The 21,650-nt window shown below is 46.9% G+C and overlaps 1 long non-coding RNA gene across 1 annotated transcript in view; it reads left to right on the forward strand.

The window, feature by feature from the left end:
- The first annotated feature begins 286 nt into the window (after positions 1 to 286).
- Positions 287 to 21,650, forward strand: part of LOC138353697 (uncharacterized) — a 932,825-nt gene continuing 911,461 nt past the window's right edge. Inside the window, exon 1 of the long non-coding RNA XR_011223275.1 lies at positions 287 to 624. This is a non-coding gene — a long non-coding RNA (uncharacterized lncRNA). The remainder of the gene's footprint in view (positions 625 to 21,650) is intronic.

Raw genomic sequence — 21,650 nt, forward strand, 5'->3', positions numbered from 1 at the left:
TAATCCCACGTACAGACGCATAATCCTGCGTATATCTTCCTGGTTGTTAAACGATTTGGCGGATCGTATTCCGGGGAAAATTAGCATTAAGGACCTGCCCGAAATGGTATGCGTGTTAGTGGCTGTACAAGAATGTAAGAACTCTTGTATATATAAAAGTATAGACGCATACTCCCGCGTATAGAGGTATACTCCTACGTATAGACGCATATACTCCCGCGTCTGGACACTCATCAAGGAGTGACGTTTACGCTGTCTAGTGTCGTCACACAGGTGATAAATGAGTGACCCGAGAGACGGCAGCAGCAGCAGCGTGAGGCAGAGCCCAGTGTGCGTTTAGACGCGGTCGAGTGAAGACGTGTCCGGCCGCGCTCCGTCCTCGCACGCTTGCTTGTGGTGCTCGAGAGGTAACTTGCTCTCATTTTCTCGCGTATCGGTGCTTCGATGGTGTGTGTGTGATCGGTGGCGGTGGTGCTTGCGAGTCCGCTCCTCGGGCCTAGTGAATCGATAAGGGGGAGTGTTTGGAGGCCTGGTAAGCACATTGACTCAGCGTGGCGGGAGAGGCTGACCGCACAACACATGCTCTACCCCCATCAACTCCCTCTTCCAAACACACTTAAAGAGGTGAGTGTGTCGTGAGTGCTTTGTGTTTTTAACCCCCTGAGGGCCTCGAGGTGTTCCTTGCCTTCACCTGGGAGTCATGACCTGCAGCACCAGGGCCGCCAGGTGGTGGGACCTGCATGGCAGGCCTAACCTAACCCACCAGGGAGGTTTGTACGTCCCGGTGGCTTGTGTGGGACCTGGGGGCTTGTGTGGGACCCTGGGGGCTTGTGTGGGACCTGGGGGGCTTGTGTGGGACCCTGGGGGCTTGTGTGGGACCTGGGGGCTTGTGTGGGACCTGGGGGCTTGTGTGGGACTTGGGGGCTTGTGTGGGACCTGGGGGGCTTGTGTGGGACCTGGGGGGCTTGTGTGGGACCTGGGGGGCTTGTGTGGGACCCTGGTGGCTTGTGTGGGACCCTGGGGGCTTGTGTGGGACCTGGGGGCTTGTGTGGGACCTGGGGGCTTGTGTGGGACCTGGGGGGCTTGTGTGGGACCTGGGGGGCTTGTGTGGGACCTGGGGGGCTTGTGTGGGACCTGGGGGGCTTGTGTGGGACCTGGGGGGCTTGTGTGGGACCCTGGGGGGCTTGTGTGGGACCTGGGGGGCTTGTGTGGGACCCTGGGGGCTTGTGTGGGACCTGGGGGCTTGTGTGGGACCCGGTGGGTTGTGTGGGACCCGGTGGGTTGTGTGGGACCTGGGGGCTTGTGTGGGACCCGGGGGGCTTGTGTGGGACCCGGTGGCTTGTGTGGGACCCGGTGGCTTGTGTGGGACCCGGGGGCTTGTGTGGGACCCGGGGGCTTGTGTGGGACCCTGGTGGCTTGTGCGGGACCCTGGTGGCTTGTGTGGGACCCTGGTGGCTTGTGTGGGACCCAGGTGGCTTGTGCGGGACCCTGGTGGCTTGTGCGGGACCCAGGTGGCTTGTGCGGGACCCTGGTGGCTTGTGCGGGACCCAGGTGGCTTGTGTGGGACCCTGGTGGCTTGTCTGCGACAAGGTGGTTTGTCTGGGTCCCAGTGGATTGCCTGGGACCTGGTGACTTCTGGGTCCCAGTGAATTGTCTGGGACCTGGTGAACTGCCCTGGGGGGGGGTCCCCGTGGGTTGGGGGGGGCTCCCGTGGCCTGCCATGGGGTCATGTGCTGGTGACAGGTTTGACGCAGTTGGCGTAAGCAGGCGCAATTGTTGCACCACTGTGTTAGTGCAAGCTAAATGGCCTGCTGGAGTCTGCTGCCACTGATGCCAGCAACTCTGCTTAGTAACACGTGGAGGCCCCAGTAACCCTCCCGCAGTTGTAACGCGTTACGGACACAACAGCTAAATTATAAAGAGACGGGAAGCCTTGGCAGTGGTAAACGGCTGTCAGGTTTATGAGGGTGATGTCGGGGTGGTGGTGGAGAGGGGTCGGCGGCGTCCAGTGAGGGACCCTCACCAGTTTCCCCTCACCCCTAGGCATTGGGGTGATAGGGGGAAGGGAAGGGGGTTCTTCATGTGGTATTCGCAGAAACTCTGTCTCTGGCATGTGTGGTGAGGGGGATCCTTGCCACCAATCCAGGGGGTGGGGGGGGGGGGGGAGGGGTTATGTATCTTGCCCCATTAGCACGGGGTGTCTCCCCCCCCCCCCCCCCACACACACACACCGATTAATACGGGGTCCCTCTCCCGCACAGATTAGCACTGGGTTTCCCCCACTGATTGGCCAGGGGGGTGTCTCCCCCTCACCCCCATTGCACGGGGTGATTGGGTGGCTTGTTTATTTACTGTAGGATGGTGGTGCGTGCTGTACTGACGGTACAGTGTTGTGCAGGAGAAACAAACCCACGTGCTTTGGGCGTGTTACGAGTGCGTATCCAGGATTCGTTCAGTTTCATAAAGATTCGTTGATTTAACTCGTACAGTGTGGGATAATAAGACAAGGTATCCCCATTAATGAGTTCAGTCCAAAAATATTTGTATTGTTTAGCAATTAAATGGGCGAATTGTCACAAGAGCGTAACCTACAGGAGGTAATGTGTGGTGAGTAAGACCAATGACTGGAGTAGGATAGTTACCGTGATATGGGTGGGGAATGGTTGATGGTACTGAGTGTAGCTGTGTTCCACACCCTCGACACACACTTTACAAAGTGTTCAAATGAGCAGCTGGTGTTTTCATAGGGCTGATGTGGTATGATAGCAAACTCCATTGATTTAGGCTTGTAAATGGTTGCTTTATATTTAACATCATTGAACAGTATTAGAATAGAAATTACGTAGTTATCTTGAGATGATTTCGGGGCATAGCGTCCCCGCGGCCCGGTCCTCGACCAGGCCTTCTTTTTATTACAAATTCCCAGGAAACAGCCCGTAGCAGCTGTCTAACTCCCAGGTATCTATTTCCTGTTAAGTGAACAGGGGAATCAGGGGGAAAGAAACTGCCAATTTATTTCAACCTTAGGACTATGAATCCCGAGCGTTGTCCACTCAGCCGTCAGGCCCCTTGTGGTAGCATTCTTATAGCATAACACGATAGGTCAGATTATCAGATGCTCAGCCAGTCGCGTATAAGTCTTAAGGTGGTGATCTCTTCAATTATAAACATTCTTAATGCATGTAACGGACTGTATTTACATAAATGAGCACAAGTAATCTTTTTTACATTAGTTTACACTCCTTTACTAAATTACTATTTACTTCTACATTGCATAGGGGGTTCACCATCTGAATTAAAACTCCACAAGATCTAGATCGCTTAGTAACAAGCCGTGCCCCTGCGACTAATGCCTTCATAATGTAGTGTTCCCAGATAGATCCATTACTGTCACACTGCCACTTCTCTGCTACCTTGCCAGCGTAGCCCACATCTTCGGGTGCTCGTATCTGCTACCTGCGCGATAAACGATACTTGGGGAATTGGAGCCAGTATCTGCGGACGTATTACATGAGCAGCGGCAGTATCGATGGTTGTAGCCAGTGACGTATGGTAGTGGTGGCGGATTGCTGCACGGGGAGCGCTTGTCGTGCCTCAGGCTGACTGATGATGCCAATTTGGAAGTTACTAGGCTGTAGTATGCGGGATTGGATGCATATTTGCAAATTATTGGTTGCGTAATTCTCACCGAGGTCTCGACCTCTGTGTTAATAAACTGCGAGGTACAATCTGATGACCGTAGAGTAACTTTATGAGAAAAGTTGAAATAGAAGTAACAGAGCACGCCACTATGAGGTTAGGAACACACCAAGTTTTCATGTAAAATAAAATTTAAAAGTGGGAGGTGAGGATAGACTTTGAGAACTACGGAGATGTTGCCAGGCTGAGCTTAGGTTACCAACTTTGCAACCACAAGAAAAATGTTGGTTTATTTTGCTTCCATAATGATAGCTGGTATGGGAACATGGGTGTATTAATCCATAACGGCATATGTGGGGCCATGTTGTAGTGCTGTTATTGATAACTTGGGGAAAAAAGGACAATTAACGCTAATCACTTCGATCGACCAAGAGAGGTCGATTTGAAGCGATTGATTTTTATGGTGATTGAAATGACTATTTAAAAGATGTACTATGCAACACCAGTGATGTTTGTGCCCTGTGCATTCTCTATGCAATATTATATTGTGCATACATAAGTTAAGAACCCAACCGTTCTGTGGGGGAGGGGGGGCGGGGGATTGTGTGCTCTGATTTTTGTTTAATTTTGCCCCGGAAGGCTAGTTTATTGGGCAGTCAGTCATCCTGTGAGTGGACACACCGCCATAGTGACAGTATTGGGCAGCGCCACTCATCCTGTGAGTGAACACACCGCCAAAGCAGCATGTACAACACTCCCCAATAGGAAGAAAACCCGCTGGGTTGTTCATCCTGTCACTTGTACCCAGACACAGCTGGGACTTGCTTAACTGTCTCAAGTGAACAGACTGTAAAACAACGGATTAACATATTACAAAACATTCATGTTTACATTATCATGGTGGTGCAAAGTGGGCGAACCTTTTAAGGACAAAACGTGCTTTTGTCAAATATAGATAAATTTTGTCAAATCAACTGCTTCTGAAAGCAGTTGAATAGTGTGTAAAGCCTCTCTTCTGGTCAAAGGATTGTAGACAAACTATGAAAGCCAGAGAGCTCTTGTCTCCCTACTGGTATTCCTACCTGTTGATGTGTTGAGCCAAGGATGCCTCAAATAGCCTACACAAAGTTGTGATATGCTCATATCGTTGTTGGCTATTACAGGTATTTGTTTTTCGTTGTTAAAAGTTGGGTTTAATTGGCAGCATAGAGAATTTCAGAGATCAGGTAAAACATTTGAACTATTGCGTCACTCTCCAGCGTTCTGTCTGTACTGTACTTAAAATTTAAACACATGACAACAACCAGTAGTAGTAGTTTTAACTACTTTTGTACTGTTAAATCTGAGTTGAAATCTTATTTTTCTAATTCTGCACTGTTAGATAATGTCCCAATGCACACTACACAGTGTTAGAAAATGGTCCACATTATAGCGTTGCCTCGCATTAACCTGTATTCCTAGACAATAAAACAGAAATTGAAATAATTCTTGGCTATTACACCGATCATATAGTTATCGATGTCAGAGCCAGTCAAGGCTCTGTTCCCTTTGGATTTTAAGTATTTAGTGGACATGAGGGTACCAGTTACGTTCCCCTCTAATCGTGTGTGTAAGGTATAGGGGAGGGGTCAGTCAGTCTGAACAATTTCCCCTCAGCCTCGCATGTTGCATCGCCATAATTAACCAAGCGGATCTAGTGGGCTGAGACACTGGCCCGAACTCAAGCACGCAACATGACGCAATAATTCGCTACCCCGTGTTGACATGCGTCAAGCAGGTCACTTTACCTTGTTCTTAGATGGAAAGTGCCTACAGAGATTGCCCAGTTAATATTTACATAACATGCAAACTGACGATTGTAAACAAAGCAAAATATAAAATATTTTTATTAGGTTAATTTAGTCTTTTCCAACATGTTTCACAAATTTTTAGCGATTCAGGCAAACCCTTGTTAACAGTTTTTAAAAAGCCAACTCTACTTGTATTTTCACGCTAATAAATTTCCCCAATCAAAATGTGAATCGTTCTTCCACCTTTACTCTGCTTAACAGTGAATTTAGCAATGAATAATTTGCCAATTAATTTAGGTAAAATAATGTGTTGATGCCTCAATCATTTTAGCTGCAACCAGAGCATTACGTTGTACTGTTGTGATCACTGTGGACACTGTGATCAGTCTGTGGCTGTTGATCATTGCCAGTATCGCCGCAACAAGCCTAGCGTCTCGGTTTCCTCCGTATTAAAACCGCCTACTGGTTTCGCTGTGGTCTCTGAAATAAGATTGTCATAGCCATTGGGCACAATTCGGTGACTTCCCATTTTTGTCCAGCTTGGGAATAGATGAGAACTTTTACTTATCATCTTCACAACCAATTAATTGCCGGACACCAATTACCCATGTCCCCATCTGATATAATATAAACATACCTGTTGAAACATTTCATAGCCTAACATTCCTCGGACTAAATATTAAAAAGAGTTCGTTTACAGAACACAAGAACCATATGTTTATCATCATTTGAGACTACTTAGGCTATGCTCTAGTAAAGCTATTGTAAGAATCTATCATATTTATACATCCTTAATCTAATTAAATAGCCTAAATGGTCTTGCTTAAATCTATTATAGGAGTATACAAGACCTTTATAACCCTCTTAATACACAGAAAATAAGGGTTACTGAACGGTATGTTTTGTCATTCCGGTTAATGTTAATTAGTGTCGTTTATAACTGGTCTTGCAATGGACGTATTGTTTTATACCCTCACGACTATCGCGACTCGCCGCGTAATAAATTCAAGGTTCGTTGTCAGAGTCGCTGCATGATGTCGCGAGCCAAATTTCAGACATTTTATTGCGTCCGGTCTGAAATGTTTTATGCATTCGTTAAAAAGCGAACGCATTATGTTGTGGTGTCTTCTGGCCGAAAACATAATTTTTCCGGGGTGGGGTGTGAAAACTAACCTACTGTATTACTGTATATTGTATTTGTGGTTTTACCATGCTATCGTTTTCGTTGCCCAGTTTGAGACTGTGTCAGTAACTTACCTTAAGGAGTCTGTCCAGCAAGGAGGCGCAGCCCTTGGCTGAAGGCAAAATAAAATTTAACCTTGATAAAACATATCCATACATTAAAACATTGATTGTAGCCATGATATATATGTGCTTCAGCCTACAGTTTAGACCTATTGTCTTAGGTATGACCCTCTGTCCTGCGTGACAGTGAATACCAGCATTATCCTCACTTTAATAATACTTTATCAAAATCCTCAGATTAGTCAAAATTGTAATTAATTTTGTCAATAAAGATGTTAATAATAATAATAAAACTTAATATCTCTGATAATACTAAAACACCCTTGTGTGGGGAGAATGATCGCGCGTTCGAGCTCTTGTTAAGAAAAAATTAGTCTTTTGAAAAAGAGTAAAACCCAAAAGGAAACTTTGAGTCAGCTTTACCGCGGTGATATTTTTAATGTAAGTGAGAACAAAGTTGAAAGTTTTGATTTCGTGGCCATAGTTGAGAGCCTGCAAGTATTGGCTATGGACTTTCCGATGTGTATTTGTGGCTCACATTTTTAGTTGCAGAATTAAACAAAATTGTTGTATATTGTTGCATAAAATAATTTGTTTTTGCAAGCATCGGTATATTTCTAGAATTTGTGTTTAGGTCCTGGAAAATGAGCAACGTTGGGTAAGGATTTTTTTGTTGTGTTCCAACTTTTACGTCAGAAGAGACCCTCGTTGACGGAGCTGCATTTACAGTGCTACCCAGCATTTGGACAGTTCCTTTCTTCTCATGGACAGAGTTAGATATTTTTCACTGCATATAGAGTAGTGGGTTATTATAGTGGCAATACCCTCATTAACAGGCCCCATGAACAAATCCATGGGTTGTGTAAAAGCCTGGTTTGTTCCTCGGAGAGGCTACGGGATCCAGTAAGTTCAGTAGAACTTCGGTTTCAACCCTGTCGTAGCTCAGTCGATTAAGGCAGTGTCTGGGATGCTCCCAGACGCAGGTTCCAATCCTCGTCACGGCCCTTGTGGATTTGTTCATTTGATGCATCACGTTAGTGTTATCTCTGTGTGTAACAGGCCCATGTCGTTGATCTCAGTAGTTAGAATTATACGAAGTAATGTTGCTGTCACAACTGCAAGAAAAATGACACGTTACATAACAAGAACCTTTAAACACGCCATGCCATACCAGAAATTGCTGACCTGGAGAACGTGCAGAGGTCTTTTACTAACCGAATCCACTCTATAAAACATCTGAATTATTGGGACCGCTTAAGCTTTAAATCTGTTATCTAGAGCGCAGGCGAGTGAGGTACATAATAACAAACTTGGAGAATATTAGAGGGACTGATTCAAAATCTGATTCAAAATCTGATTCAAAATCAAAATAATCGCACGGAAATAACTTTACACAAGACTAAAAGGCATGGCAGGAGGTGCAAAATCGCCAGTTGAAAAAGCTGAGACGCAATAGGTACTTTGAGAGAGAACTCTTATCAATCTCAACACAAGTTTGTGTGTATAATATACACAATATACATAATACACATTATACATAGTACAAATATTATACATAATACACACAGCGTTTGCCCGAAACGCTGTGCGTATTAGTGGCTGTAGGCACAGTATGTACTAGCTCTGTCTAGAAATCCAACATTATGTTTGTAACTCATTTTGTATGTGTACTTTTACCTGAATAAACATTATTTTTATTATAATAGGAGACATGGCGGACATCTTAGTGTTTAAGAGAACTTGTGGGAACCGACCTGTGAGATTTATATTTATTTAATTTATATGAATTTATATTTACGTTAATTTATATACTTCGATAGCAATTTGTATAATGATAAGTGGACTGTATTTCTGCAATAATCTCTTAATCTCACAAATCGATCCTCTACACATTAGGGGGGGGTTATTAAATTAATATATATGCAGCCAATCAAACTACAGAATTAACTACATACATTGAAGAGGTTCCTTATCTTATAGTACAGCAGGTTAGTCCACCAGGTATAACTAGGGTGTAGACACCAAATTATCCTCTTTGAGGTAGCTTCCATCACCCAGTAACTGGTGCACAAAATCTTGCATCCTCGTCTTGACCTGTCAAAAGTGCGCTAGCTGTGAAGCCAGAATCCTATATATGACAAGCTATATCAGAGAAAACACTATACAGTACATGGAACAATAAAGACCTGCCTTAATTACCTTTAGTTTGAGGCGATTTCGTGATCTAACTGGATCACCCTATATCCTGACATTAATGGCCATAAATGAATGATAAACGGGTTTCGGATAGACACTTAACTTGAATTTGTAGACAGCGTGTTGATAATGGTACACTTCTGGTTTCCATAACACTACGTCCAAGTAAAATTAACAGGAGCCGAATTTGCTCCCGTGTGAGCCTCTGGTCTCAATATAAACAATGGCTGCCCTCCTTCCTCACTCTGACGCCTGGCTTACATTGTCCACATGTCAGAAAGTGATAGAAGGGTCACATTTACTCTACTTTAATATTGATAATTAAGTTAATTTATATGAGATGTTTTATGATGGTAAAGTCCAAAGACTAATGTATTTAAGAATAATTCCCAGCAGAATAGGTGGAGAATATAATAGTATGTGGTGATGATATCCCGTTTTCTATAGACGGTAATTCCACTACAAGTTACGTTTTCTATGGGTAACTTGTTTATACAACACAGCTATTATCTGTATGATTATTAAATGGTGTCGGATTTTCCGACAGAACTTGATAAACACCTCCAAAGGATACATTGTCAAACAGACTGTAATTCATACATCAGGCTGACAGCAAGTGCGTCCAACAGCTTGGTTGTTCAGACCACCAACCAGGAGCCCTGGTCAGTGACCGGGCCGCATGCACGTTAATTCCCGGAACCAACAAGGGGTAGGTAGTAGTCGGTCTGTTTTCGCAAAGGAGAGAAGTGATAGAATGAGAATTTGACCCGACATTTAGAAAGATGTATAATTTACTGTTTAATTTGCACCACGTTCTTCCACCAAGACCACCTATCATGTCTGGTGGTACAGTCTGCTGCCCTGAAGAGCACCCATCATGTCTAGGGGTACAGTCTGCTGCCCTGAAGAGCACCCATCATGTCTAGGGGTACAGTCTGCTGCCCTGAAGACCACCTATCATGTCTGGTGGTACAGTCTGCTGCCCTGAAGAGCACCCATCATGTCTAGGGGTACAGTCTGCTGCCCTGAAGAGCACCCATCATGTCTAGGGGTACAGTCTGCTGCCCTGAAGACCACCTATCATGTCTGGTGGTACAGTCTGCTGCCCTGAAGAGCACCCATCATGTCTAGGGGTACAGTCTGCTGCCCTGAAGACCACCTATCATGTCCATGGGTACAGTCTGCTGCCCTGAAGACCACCCATCATGTCTAGGGGTTCAGTCTGCTGTCCTGAAGACCACCTATCATGTCTGGTGGTACAGTCTGCTGCCCTGAAGACCACCCATGTCTGGTGGTACAGTCTGCTGCCCTGAAGACCACCCATCATGTCCAGGGGTACAGTCTGCTGCCCTGAAGACCACCTGTCATGTCCAGGGGTACAGTCTGCTGCCCTGAAGACCACCCATCATGTCAGGTGGTACAGTCTGCTGCCCTGAAGACCACCCATCATGCCCAGGGGTACAGTCTGCTGCCCTGAAGACCACCCATCATGCCCAGGGGCACAGTCTGCTGCCCTGAAGACCACCCATCATGCCCAGGGGTACAGTCTGCTGCCCTGAAGACCACCCATCATTCCCAGTGGTACAGTCTGCTGCCCTGAAGACCACCCATCATGCCCAGGGGTACAGTCTGCTGCCCTGAAGACCACCCATCATGCCCAGTGGTACAGTCTGCTGCCCTGAAGACCACCCATCATGCCCAGGGGTACAGTCTGCTGCCCTGAAGACCACCCATCATTCCCAGTGGTACAGTCTGCTGGACCCGGGACCTGTGCATGGTGACACACCACCGAGTCTTGAAGAGTCGTAGAAAGTTGACATTGAACGTAAGAAAGAAAAAAGAGTAGAGTTAGTTTGGCAGTAAAGAGCCAGGGGCTCGGAAACTCTTGGACTTCACGTCATCATTAATCGCAGCCAAGGAAAGCTAGCGTGGTGCCGCCACTCTCCTCGGCTTTACCTGTAGACGGTCTCGAGAGTGGTTTAATATCCTCTACCCGGCCGATCTCTCTTGGGTGTGACTTGATTAGTTGGTCCTAATAGCAACTCTTGTGTTGATCACAACTCGGTTGATCTGGCATCTCCTGTAGAAATCTCTTGATATAATTCCCTCCTGAAAGCCTAAAACTGTTCTTTTGATCATGTCGTGGCGTAGTCGACTAGAGCTTGCATCTAGGAACACCCAGCGCATAGGTTCGAATCCTCATCACGGCTTCTGTGGATTTTCTCATTGATAAATTACGATAATGTGAATTTCTCTGTGAATAGTTTAAATAATATTATTGTGATAAGGGAGCCGGTCGGCCGAGCGGACAGCACACTGGACTTGTGATCCTGTGGTCCTGGGTTCGATCCCAGGCGCCGGCGAGAAACAATGGGCAGAGTTTCTTTCACCCTATGCCCCTGTTACCTAGCAGTAAAATAGGTACCTGGGTGTTAGTCAGCTGTCACGGGCTGCTTCCTGGGGGTGGAGACCTGGTCGAGGACCGGGCCGCGGGGACACTAAAGCCCCGAAATCATCTCAAGATAACTTCAAGATATTGTGAGTTCTGGCTGCAACCGTCCAGCTTCTGAACGTTCGACAAATTGTTGCCATAAGTACTATAATTTGTGGATGACTGGTTGAGTACATCAGTCTGGTGTGATAGTGTTGGCTTGTGCTCTGTTTGTGGAGGGTAATTTCACTTTGTTGATAGTTTGTGTTCGAATATTCATCGTTTTCTGTGGGGTTTGTTACTCTTGTACGCCCACCGCGACCCACCCTCCACGACCCACCTCCTGCACACCCGCTCTTCACGACCCACCTCCTGCACACCCGCTCTTCACGACCCACCTCCTGCACACCCATCCTCCACGACCCACCTCCTGCACACCCGCCCTCCACGACCCACCTCCTGCACACCCGCTCTTCACGACCCACCTCCTGCACACCCATCCTCCACGACCCACCTCCTGCACACCCGCCCTCCACGACCCACCTCCTGCACACCCGCTCTTCACGACCCACCTCCTGCACACCCATCCTCCACGACCCACCTCCTGCACACCCACCCTCCACGACCCACCTCCTGCACACCCGCCCTCCACGACCCACCTCCTGCACACCCGCTCTTCACGACCCACCTCCTGCACACCCGCCCTCCACGACCCACCTCCTGCACACCCGCCCTCCACGACCCACCTCCTGCACACCCGCCCTCCACGACCCACCTCCTGCACACCCGCTCTTCACGACCCACCTCCTGCACACCCATCCTCCACGACCCACCTCCTGCACACCCGCCCTCCACGACCCACCTCCTGCACACCCGCCCTCCACGACCCACCTCCTGCACACCCGCCCTCCACGACCCACCTCCTGCACACCCGCTCTTCACGACCCACCTCCTGCCCACCCGCTCTTTACGACCCCCCACCTGCCCACCCGTTCTTCACGACCCACCTGCCCACCCGCTCTTCACGACCCACCTCCTGCCCACCCGCTCTTCACGACCCACCTCCTGCCCACCCGCTCTTCACGACCCACCTCCTGCCCACCCGTTCTTCACGACCCACCTCCTGCCCACCCGCTCTTCACGACCCACCTCCTGCCTACCCGTTCTTCACGACCCACCTCCTGCCCACCCGCTCTTCACGACCCACCTCCTGCCCACCCGTTCTTCACGACCCACCTCCTGCCCACCCGCCCTCCACGACCCGCCTCCTGCCCACCCGCCCTCCACGACCCGCCTCCTGCCCACCCGCCCTCCACGACCCGCCTCCTGCCCACCCGCCCTCCACGACCCACCTCCTGCCCACCCGCCCTCCACGACCCACCTCCTGCCCACCCGCCCTCCACGACCCACCTCCTGCCCACCCTCTACGCACTAAGGTACCCGACAGCAGACGATATTCCCCAGGCGGCTGGGCGCGTCCCTTCTCTCTACCCTTCACTGTCTCCCCGCTGTAAGGTGATGCCCTGCCCTCTCCCTCCCTCCCTCTACCTCCTCTCTCCTCCGTCCTCTGTCCTCTCTGTCCTCTCTCCTCTGTCTCTCTCCTCTGTCTCTCTCCTCTGTCCTCTGTCTCTCTCCTCTGTCCTCTGTCTCTCTCCTCTCTCCTGTCTCTCTCCTCTGTCTCTCTGTCCTCTCTCTGTCCTCTCTCTGTCCTCTCTCTGTCTCTCTCTCTCTCTCTCTCTCTCTCTCTCTCTCTCTCTCTCTCTCTCTCTCTCTCTCTCTCTCTCTCTCTCTCTCTCTCTCTCTCTCTCTCTCTCTCTCTCTCTCTCTCTCTCTCTCTCTCTCTCTCTCTCTGTCTCTCTCTCTCTCTGTCTCTCTCTCTCTGTCTCTCTCTCTCTGTCTCTCTCTCTCTGTCTCTCTCTCTCTGTCTCTCTCTCTCTGTCTCTCTCTCTGTCTCTCTCTCTCTGTCTCTCTCTCTCTGTCTCTCTCTCTCTGTCTCTCTCTCTCTGTCTCTCCCTCTCTCTGTCTCTCTCTCTGTCTCTCTCTCTCTCTTTCTTCCCCCCCCCCCCTGCCTCACATATTAACACCGCCTCCCAGGACACGGCCCCCCCCCCTCCCTGGCGACGATGAACCTCCTTAGTCGCTTGAATGATGTATTGACTTGAGAGCTGCAGGCTGATGCCGACACCTGGATTGATGTTTTAAAGGTTATACGCTAGTGACTAGCTGTGTGGTCTGGCGAGGGGGGGGGAAGGGCTCTGGGGCCTGGCGAGGAGGGGGGTGGGGTGTGGGGCTCTTGTCGAGGTTGCGGGGGGGGGGGAGGAGGGCGCTACTTGAGCACCTGATGAGAAGGGTAGTTGTGTTCTTATTTTGAGAGTACACTAATGTAGCCGAGTTGCTTGTAAGAAGTAAAAATCTTTGATAACAAAAACCTTCCAAACGAGAGATGACAAACTAGTGATCATACGTTTTGACACTATTGCACTCTTTATGGTGGCATGTTGATGCACATTAATAGCCACATTCACAGCTGGAGAACGTGCACTGAATCCACTCTATAAAACATCTAAATTATTGGGATCGCTTTACAATGCCTAAACCTGTATTCTGGAGAGCGCAGTTGAGAGACCACATGATATAGTTCTCACTTGGAAAATATTAGACTGGTTCCAAATCTGCTCCGGAAAATATTCACCACGCGAGACCAGGAGGCATGGCAGAATGTGCTACATCAACCACTTTGAAAAGCAGAGGTGCAGTAGGTCTGCAGTAGGTCTTTTGGAGGCCTGGTCGACGACCGGGCCGCGGGGACGCTAAGCCCCTGAAGCACCTCAAGGTAACTCAAGGTAGGTACGCTGATGGAGAACTCTAACAACATCAAGGGGTTCGATCCCGGGCGCTGGCGAGAAACATAGGGTGAAAGAAACTTTGCCCAATGTCCCTGTTACCTAGCAGTAAAATAGGTACCTGGGTGTTAGTCAGCTGTCACGGTCTGCTTCCTGGGCGTGGAGGCCTGGTCGAGGACCGGGCCGTGGGGACACTAAAAAGCCCCGAAATCATCTCAAGATAACCAGGACTTAAACACTTTCCCCCTACACATAAGGAGAATAACTAGCCGACCACCTTTTTTTTTGGGGGGGGGGGGGAGTAAAGAGGAAGGAGAGGCAAAGGTGAAGGGAAGTATAGAAGGGGGAAATACAGTGAGAGGTATGAAAGCAGGCGGGCTGTCCGCCTTGCTGACACCATGTGTGGGTGTTGGCAGCTAAGCTAAGCTGGCTCCCTCTTGTCAGGGAGCTGTGTGTGTGTGAGAGGTTCTTCACATGTGTTTCACCATATATGGATGTCCATAGATGAATACTGTGTAGCATTCATATATACGTACTCCAATGCTTCCACACATGTTCTGTTTAAGGCTCTTTATTATTATTATTCATTGAGTTATTCATACATACACCTATACATATATACCCGTATACATATGTATACACACAACTATACACATACATACTCAATTTTTCCAATTATTGGGGGAAGGATTTCTGATCAGTATTTCATTTGGGAATTATGTACTGTGGGGCGGGGTTTGCATCTAGTAAATCGAGGCTCTTGGGCCACCAGCTGTGGGAGTGGGGCGTCTCGTCTTGGACCACCAGCTGTGGGAGCGGGGCGTCTCATCTTGGGCCACCAGCTGTGGGAGCGGGGCGTCTCGTCTTGGAGCAATCTTTCAAACATTGGGTCTTCTAACATTTCGATGGTGTTCCACACCCTGATGGCTTGGTGCTGCAGTCAGATGTTTAGTGGCTATATGTTCAGGAGATCATGGAGCTCCTGGATTGTCTGATCATATGGTGGACGGTGTTTTGCTGCTCTCCTTAGCGCCTTATTTTGCACTGCTTGCAGTTTCTGCATGTTAGTTTTCTTTATGGTGTGTAGTGGTAGTGGGGGATACTCTAGATGCGGCCGAACTAGAGCCTTATATAGTTGGATCTGAATGTTTGTACTGAGGCTTCGGAATCTCCTCAATTTCTCTGAGGCTGCTTTGGCTTTGTTTAGTCGGTCCCTTACATGAATTTGTATCCCTGTTCTATTTATCATGAGTCCCAGTATTCTGCCTACTTCCGCATATTGGATCGGATGGTTGTCAAGGATGATGGGGTCCGGGTTTCTTTTCGCAATGTGTATTATCTGAAACTTTTGTTTGTTGGTGCTCATTTTCTATTGCTTCTCAAAGTTGTTTATTAGTTTAATTGCTGCCTTGGTCTTATCGGCTAGTAGCGGCTTTGATGGGCCCGGTTGGCATATTATTTGGGTGACATCGTCAGCGTACGTGATGTATTCTCCATGTCGGGGTTGGGGTAGGTCAGCTGTATATATGTTGAATAGAGTGGGGGAAAGGCAGCTTCCCTGTGGTACTCCACTATTCAGTTCTATCACGTCACCCAAGTAGCTGCCGATATTAAGCCTAGCAGTTCTGTTGTCTATAAAGCTGCAGAGAGTAGCAGTAAATCTCTCAGGAAGTCCTAGTTCAGATATCTTATATTTTAGGCCTGTGTGCCACACTTTGTCGAAGGCTTTCGAAACGTCTCTTAAGTACTGTTCACTATATTCCCCCTTGGAAAGATGTGGAGGTCTCTCTGCATTATACCCCCATCAGTGTAAAACAAATGTATAACACTGACATTTTGAGATGTATAACATTAGAAGCTATTGACAGTCATCTTCAAATTCTCAAACCGACTGAATCCTATGCCTTTACTGATGGCTCTGTGCAGTTAGGCACTGGTAGAACAGGTTGTGCATGTGCAGTATATAAAGGGATTGAAATGATTATGTCTAGTACACAGAGATTGAAGAACTGGGCAAGCACGACACAGACCGAGCTATTGGGCATTTATCTAGCCACTGAATACCTTAAGCTCAATGGTGGTGGAGTTATTTTCTGTGACTCTAAAAGTGCTCTGCAGTCCTTAAATAACCCATCACAATGTATGTCGGAAGTAGCTTGTAATATTAAATGGAATGTAATTTTTGCCATTGATAACAACTCTTGTATAAAATTTGTGTGGATCCCATCCCATGTTGGAGTTGGAAAACATGACTTTGTAGATCGATTGGCCAATGAGGCTTACAGGAAAGAAAACATTGATTATAACTTTGGACTATCTAATACAATTATTAGAAACATACAAATTAAAGAAATTAATTCAGATTTAGAAGAACTAAGAAATGCCCAGAGACCTGAAAGCTGCAGTATTAAAAGTTATGACAAGTTTTGTAATAGGTATTTTGTATGGTCAGCACAGTAACCGGACCAGGCAATGTGATGTAGTCATTGTGGTAATTCGCCTTGGCTATAGACACATCTGGCAGGTTAGTGAGGCTGAGCCACTACCAGAATACTCAAATTGTAAACTCTGTGATAAACCTTTAATGCATTCACTAGAACACTATATTGTTGAATGTGAAACCGTAAAAGAGTTTAGACCTCCTGGCCTCTTGTACCACCAACTGTGTAACTATTTCATTGACTCATTCATTGACTGTAACTTGACATTGACATTGAATTTATCCAAAATTTGCTTGCCCATTTTAAAGAATGAAGAACAATTTTTATTTATATTACTTCTAAGCTGCATCACTTATGAACCATCCCTGCCCTTGTGTGGCAGTGCACAGTAGAAAGTTGTTTTCACATATCCATACATTAAAACATTGATTGTAACCATGATATATATATGTGCTTCAGCCTACAGTTTAGACCTATTGTCTTATGTATGATCCTCTGTCCTGCGTGACAGTGAATACCAGCAGTATCCTCAATCTAATAAGATTTAATAGAAATCCTCAGATTAGGCAAAATTGTAATTAATTTTGTCAATAAAGATGTTAATAATAATAATTAATAAGCACTCTATTACACTAATCTTTTTTCGACACTGCGTTGGCTATATGCTGGTAGATCAGGGCTATAGCTGTGTGGGCCCTCTGCTATATGCTGGTAGATCAGGGCTATAGCTGTGTGGGCCCCTCTGCGGTGTCTAAACCCATGCTGCCTGGTGTTATACTTCCCTTCCTCTTCCATGTTTCTGATTGTTTTTTCGAATATTTTACCTGGTACTTCGAGGAGGGAAATTGGCCTGTAATTTACAGTTTGGGTTGGGGGTTTACCTGGCTTGGGGATTAATCTTATTGTGGCATTCTTGAAGTATGTGGGGAATAGTCCAGATGCAAGAGCTGCATTTATTATACATGTGTATTGATGGAGTGCAATCACTGGTAGGTTGGATAATACCATCTTGTTTATCTTGCTATTGCCCGGCGCCTTGTTCTGGAGACCCATAATTGTTTTATGGACCTCCGCAATGATTGTGTTTCATAAAGTGGCAGTCATCGCGTATGTTGTTAAGGTCTATTGTTTGCGTCGGGAGTAGTGCTGCAGCTCTGTTATCGACTTGAGTTGTAATTTCCCGCTCATTAATTGGGTAAAAGTTTAAATTTTCTTCCGGGTGTATCTTTAATATTTTTTCCCAGAACTAACAGAATTTCTGTTCTTGTTCTCTCTTACGGTGTTCCAGATAGAAAATAAAACCTCTAAAAGACTGATCAATTGGGTTGTGATTCATACGTCTGATTACGAGCCGTGACATCTAACAGTCTGTAACACTTAGTGGGCCAGCCAGAGGCTTGGGGCCCGCGCAGGAATATCCCTGCAAGCAAACAACTAAAAAAAAAAGAAACCAGGAGGCCTGTTCAAACTCCATTTCGAGGGGACATTGATTCCCAGAACCATCACAAGGTTGAAAGTAAGAGGGGGAGGTGACATCCTTCTCAGCCTCAGGCCACAACGAAGAATCTCTCACACTCTCAGCTCCCTGACGAGAGAGAGAGCCAGCTTAGCTTAGCTGCCAACACCCACACATGGTGTCAGCAAGGCGGACAGCCCGCCTGCTTTCATACCTCTCACTATTTCCTACTTCTATTCTTCCCTTCACCTATGTCCCTCCATCATCTTTATCTACATCTTCAGATTTAAGCATTTTAGTCATTCCCAATATTTTAGATTCTTAGTGAGTGGACTAGCAGTAATGGGTTTCTGCACGCTCTCCAGGTCAGCAATTTCTCCCGCTTTGAAAGGGGCTGTCATTGTGCAGCAGTACTCCACTCTAGAGAGCACTAGTAATAGTATTAGGCATCCATCAGTCTCAGGAGACTATGGAGTTGCACTCTGGTTGTCGGTCTGGAGCTCAGACCGACAACATAAAGGACACAGAAATCGTCACAGCCCCTCTCCAGGGCGCAAAGCCCGGGTAGGTTGATATGTGGGAGAAGCTGGCACCCATGCAGCAGGTCCCCCTCTCCACGTTGCCGAAAGTCTCCAATGGAAAGGCAAACGCCAATACGATTGGTTCCAGCGCCGTCGCAGGAACTGCCAGAACGAGGTTGAAGGCAACAACGAACTGTCCTCAGCTCCAGCTCCGGAGTTTATCTCGAAGTTGGTATAAAAAAGGCACAGGGACTCCAAACCCGGAGACCGCCGTGGTCGGGGCCGGAGAACAACCACCCCATCAAGGGCAAGAACGTCCCCAGCCGAACGACCAAAGCTTGGGCCCCACGAGCCCCAGGAGGTGGACGGCCCGGTCCCGCACCTACGGGTTCCGGACAGAGATCATCACAGCCCCTTTTCACCCGAGGCAATAATTACCATTTACAATTATATCATTATGATGATTATTTTGATAATATATTTGTTATTAATAATTATTACTCTTCCTGCTGCTGGGACATGAAGGATGCCGGCCTCGGGTGAAAGTGGGGCTGTGACGATCTCTGTCTAGAACCTGTAGGTTCCAGACAGCGTCTTGTCTACTTGCAGGAGCTGCGGCATGATCTCCCGCACTACATCACCGAATGGCCAGTTATTAGACCATTCAGACCAGTTGGCATGAGGTACCTGGAGCTTTGTAATTACTTTATTCACTCTCGTGTTCTTGACGATATCCTTATAATGTACCCAAAATTTGCCAGTGCCGGCTACTAAACACATGGCTCTGTATGACTAACCATCCTGCGAGATGGGGACTTTTAGTATCACTGCTGATGTAATGATGGAAGACAGTGCTGCTGCTGGAAGACAAACAAAACGCTGATGTAATTTACACAGATTTCGCAAAAGCTTTTGATAAATGTGACCATGGTGTTATTGCACATAAAATGCGTTCAAAAGGAATTTCCGGGAAAATAGGCAGATGGATCTACAATTTCCTGACTAACAGAACCCAATGTGTAATAGTCAACAAAATAAAATCCAGCCCATCAACCGTGAAGAGCTCAGTCCCCCAGGGTACTGTGCTTGCTCCAGTACTTTTTCTCATCCTCATATCGGACATAGACCAGAACACAACCTATAGCACTGTATCATCCTTTGCAGATGACACTAGGATTTTCATGAGAGTTGGCAACATAGAGGACACGGCAAACCTCCAATCAGATGTAGATCAAGTCTTTCTATGGGCTACAGAAAATAATATGGTGTTTAACGAGGATAAGTTCCAGCTCATGCGCTACGGAAAAATTGAAAATATAAAAACAGAAACCACGTACAAAACTCAGGCAAATCATAACATAGAACGAAAAGGCAATGTAAAGGATCTGGGTGTACTCATGTCGGAAGACCTTACCTTTAAAGAACACAATAAAGTAGCCGTCACAACTGCAAGAAAAATGACAGGTTAGATAACAAGAACTTTTCACACTAGAGATGCTATACCGATGATGATACTTTTCAAAACGCTTGTGCTCTCTAGAGTGGAGTACTGCTGCACAATGACAGCCCCTTTCAAAGCTGGAGAAATTGCTGACCTAGAGAGCGTGCAGAGATCCTTTACTGCTAGAATCCACTCAGTAAAACATCTAAATTACTGGGACCGACTAAAGAGCCTAAATCTGTACTCCCTTGAGCGCAGGCGGAAGAGATACATAATAATTTACACGTGGAAAATAATTGAGGGGCTGGTCCCAAACCTGCACACAGAAATAACACCACATGAGACCAGAAGACATGGCAGGATGTGCAGAATACCCCCGTTGAAAAGCAGAGGTGCAACAGGTACTCTGAGAGAGAACTCTATCAACATCAGAGGCCCGAGACTGTTCAACACGCTTCCACTACACATAAGGGACATAACTGGCAGACCCCTCACAGTGTTCAAGAGAGAACTATCAACATCAGAGGCCCGAGACTGTTCAACACGCTTCCACTACACATAAGGGACATAACTGGCCGACCCCTCACAGTGTTCAAGAGAGAACTATCAACATCAGAGGCCCGAGACTGTTCAACACGCTTCCACTACACATAAGGGACATAACTGGCAGACCCTTCACAGTGTTCAAGAGAGAACTGGATAAGCACCTCCAAAGGATACCTGATCAACCAGGCTGTGACTCATTCGTCAGGCTGCGAGCAGTCGCGTCTAACAGCCTGGTAGATCAGTCCAGCAACCAGGAGGCCTGGTCGACGACCGGGCCGCGGGGACACTAAGCCCCGGAAGCACCTCAAGGTAGCATCAAGGTAGGTAAGGTAGCTGCCTTATTCACTCTTGTATTGATGATATCCTCATAATGCACCCAGAGTCTGCCAGTGCAGAATAATGATCACATGCCTGTATGACTAACCATCTTGTGTGATGGGGATTTTTTAGCATCACGTAGCTAGCTTTTTGACACACTGTACTCCCCTTCATATAGTCTAGGGCAGCTACACAAATGCAGATGTACTAAATATATTAATAAAAAAAAAAAAAATGTCTACTAGCGTCTTGAGTATCATCATCGGTATAGCATCTCTAGTGTGAAAGTTCTTGTTATCCAACCTGTCATTTTTCTTGCAGTTGTGACGGCTACTTTATTGTGTTCTTTAAAGGTAAGGTCTTCCGACATGAGTACATCCAGATCCTTTACATTGACTTTTCATTCTATGTTATGATTTCACTGCGTTTTGTACGTGGTTTCTGTTTTTATATTTTATCTTTTAACGTAGCGCATGAGCTGGAACTTATCCTCATTAAACACCATATTATTTTCTGTAGCCCATTGAAAGACCTGATGTATAACTTATTGGGCGTTTGCCGTGTTCTCTGTTGTCTACTCTCATAAAAATCTTAGTGTCATCTGCAGTGTCTTGGTTAAAAAAATCTTAGTGTCATACAGTACTATAGGTTGTGTTCTTGTCTATGTCCGATATGAGGATGAGAAAAAGTACTGGAGCAAGCACAGTGCCCTGGGGGACTGAGCTCTTCACGGTTGATGGTCCGGATTTTATTTTGTTGACTATTACCCATTGGGTTCTGTTA

The sequence above is a fragment of the Procambarus clarkii genome, chromosome 59 (genome assembly GCF_040958095.1).
Source record: "Procambarus clarkii isolate CNS0578487 chromosome 59, FALCON_Pclarkii_2.0, whole genome shotgun sequence".
NCBI lineage: Eukaryota > Metazoa > Arthropoda > Malacostraca > Decapoda > Cambaridae > Procambarus > Procambarus clarkii.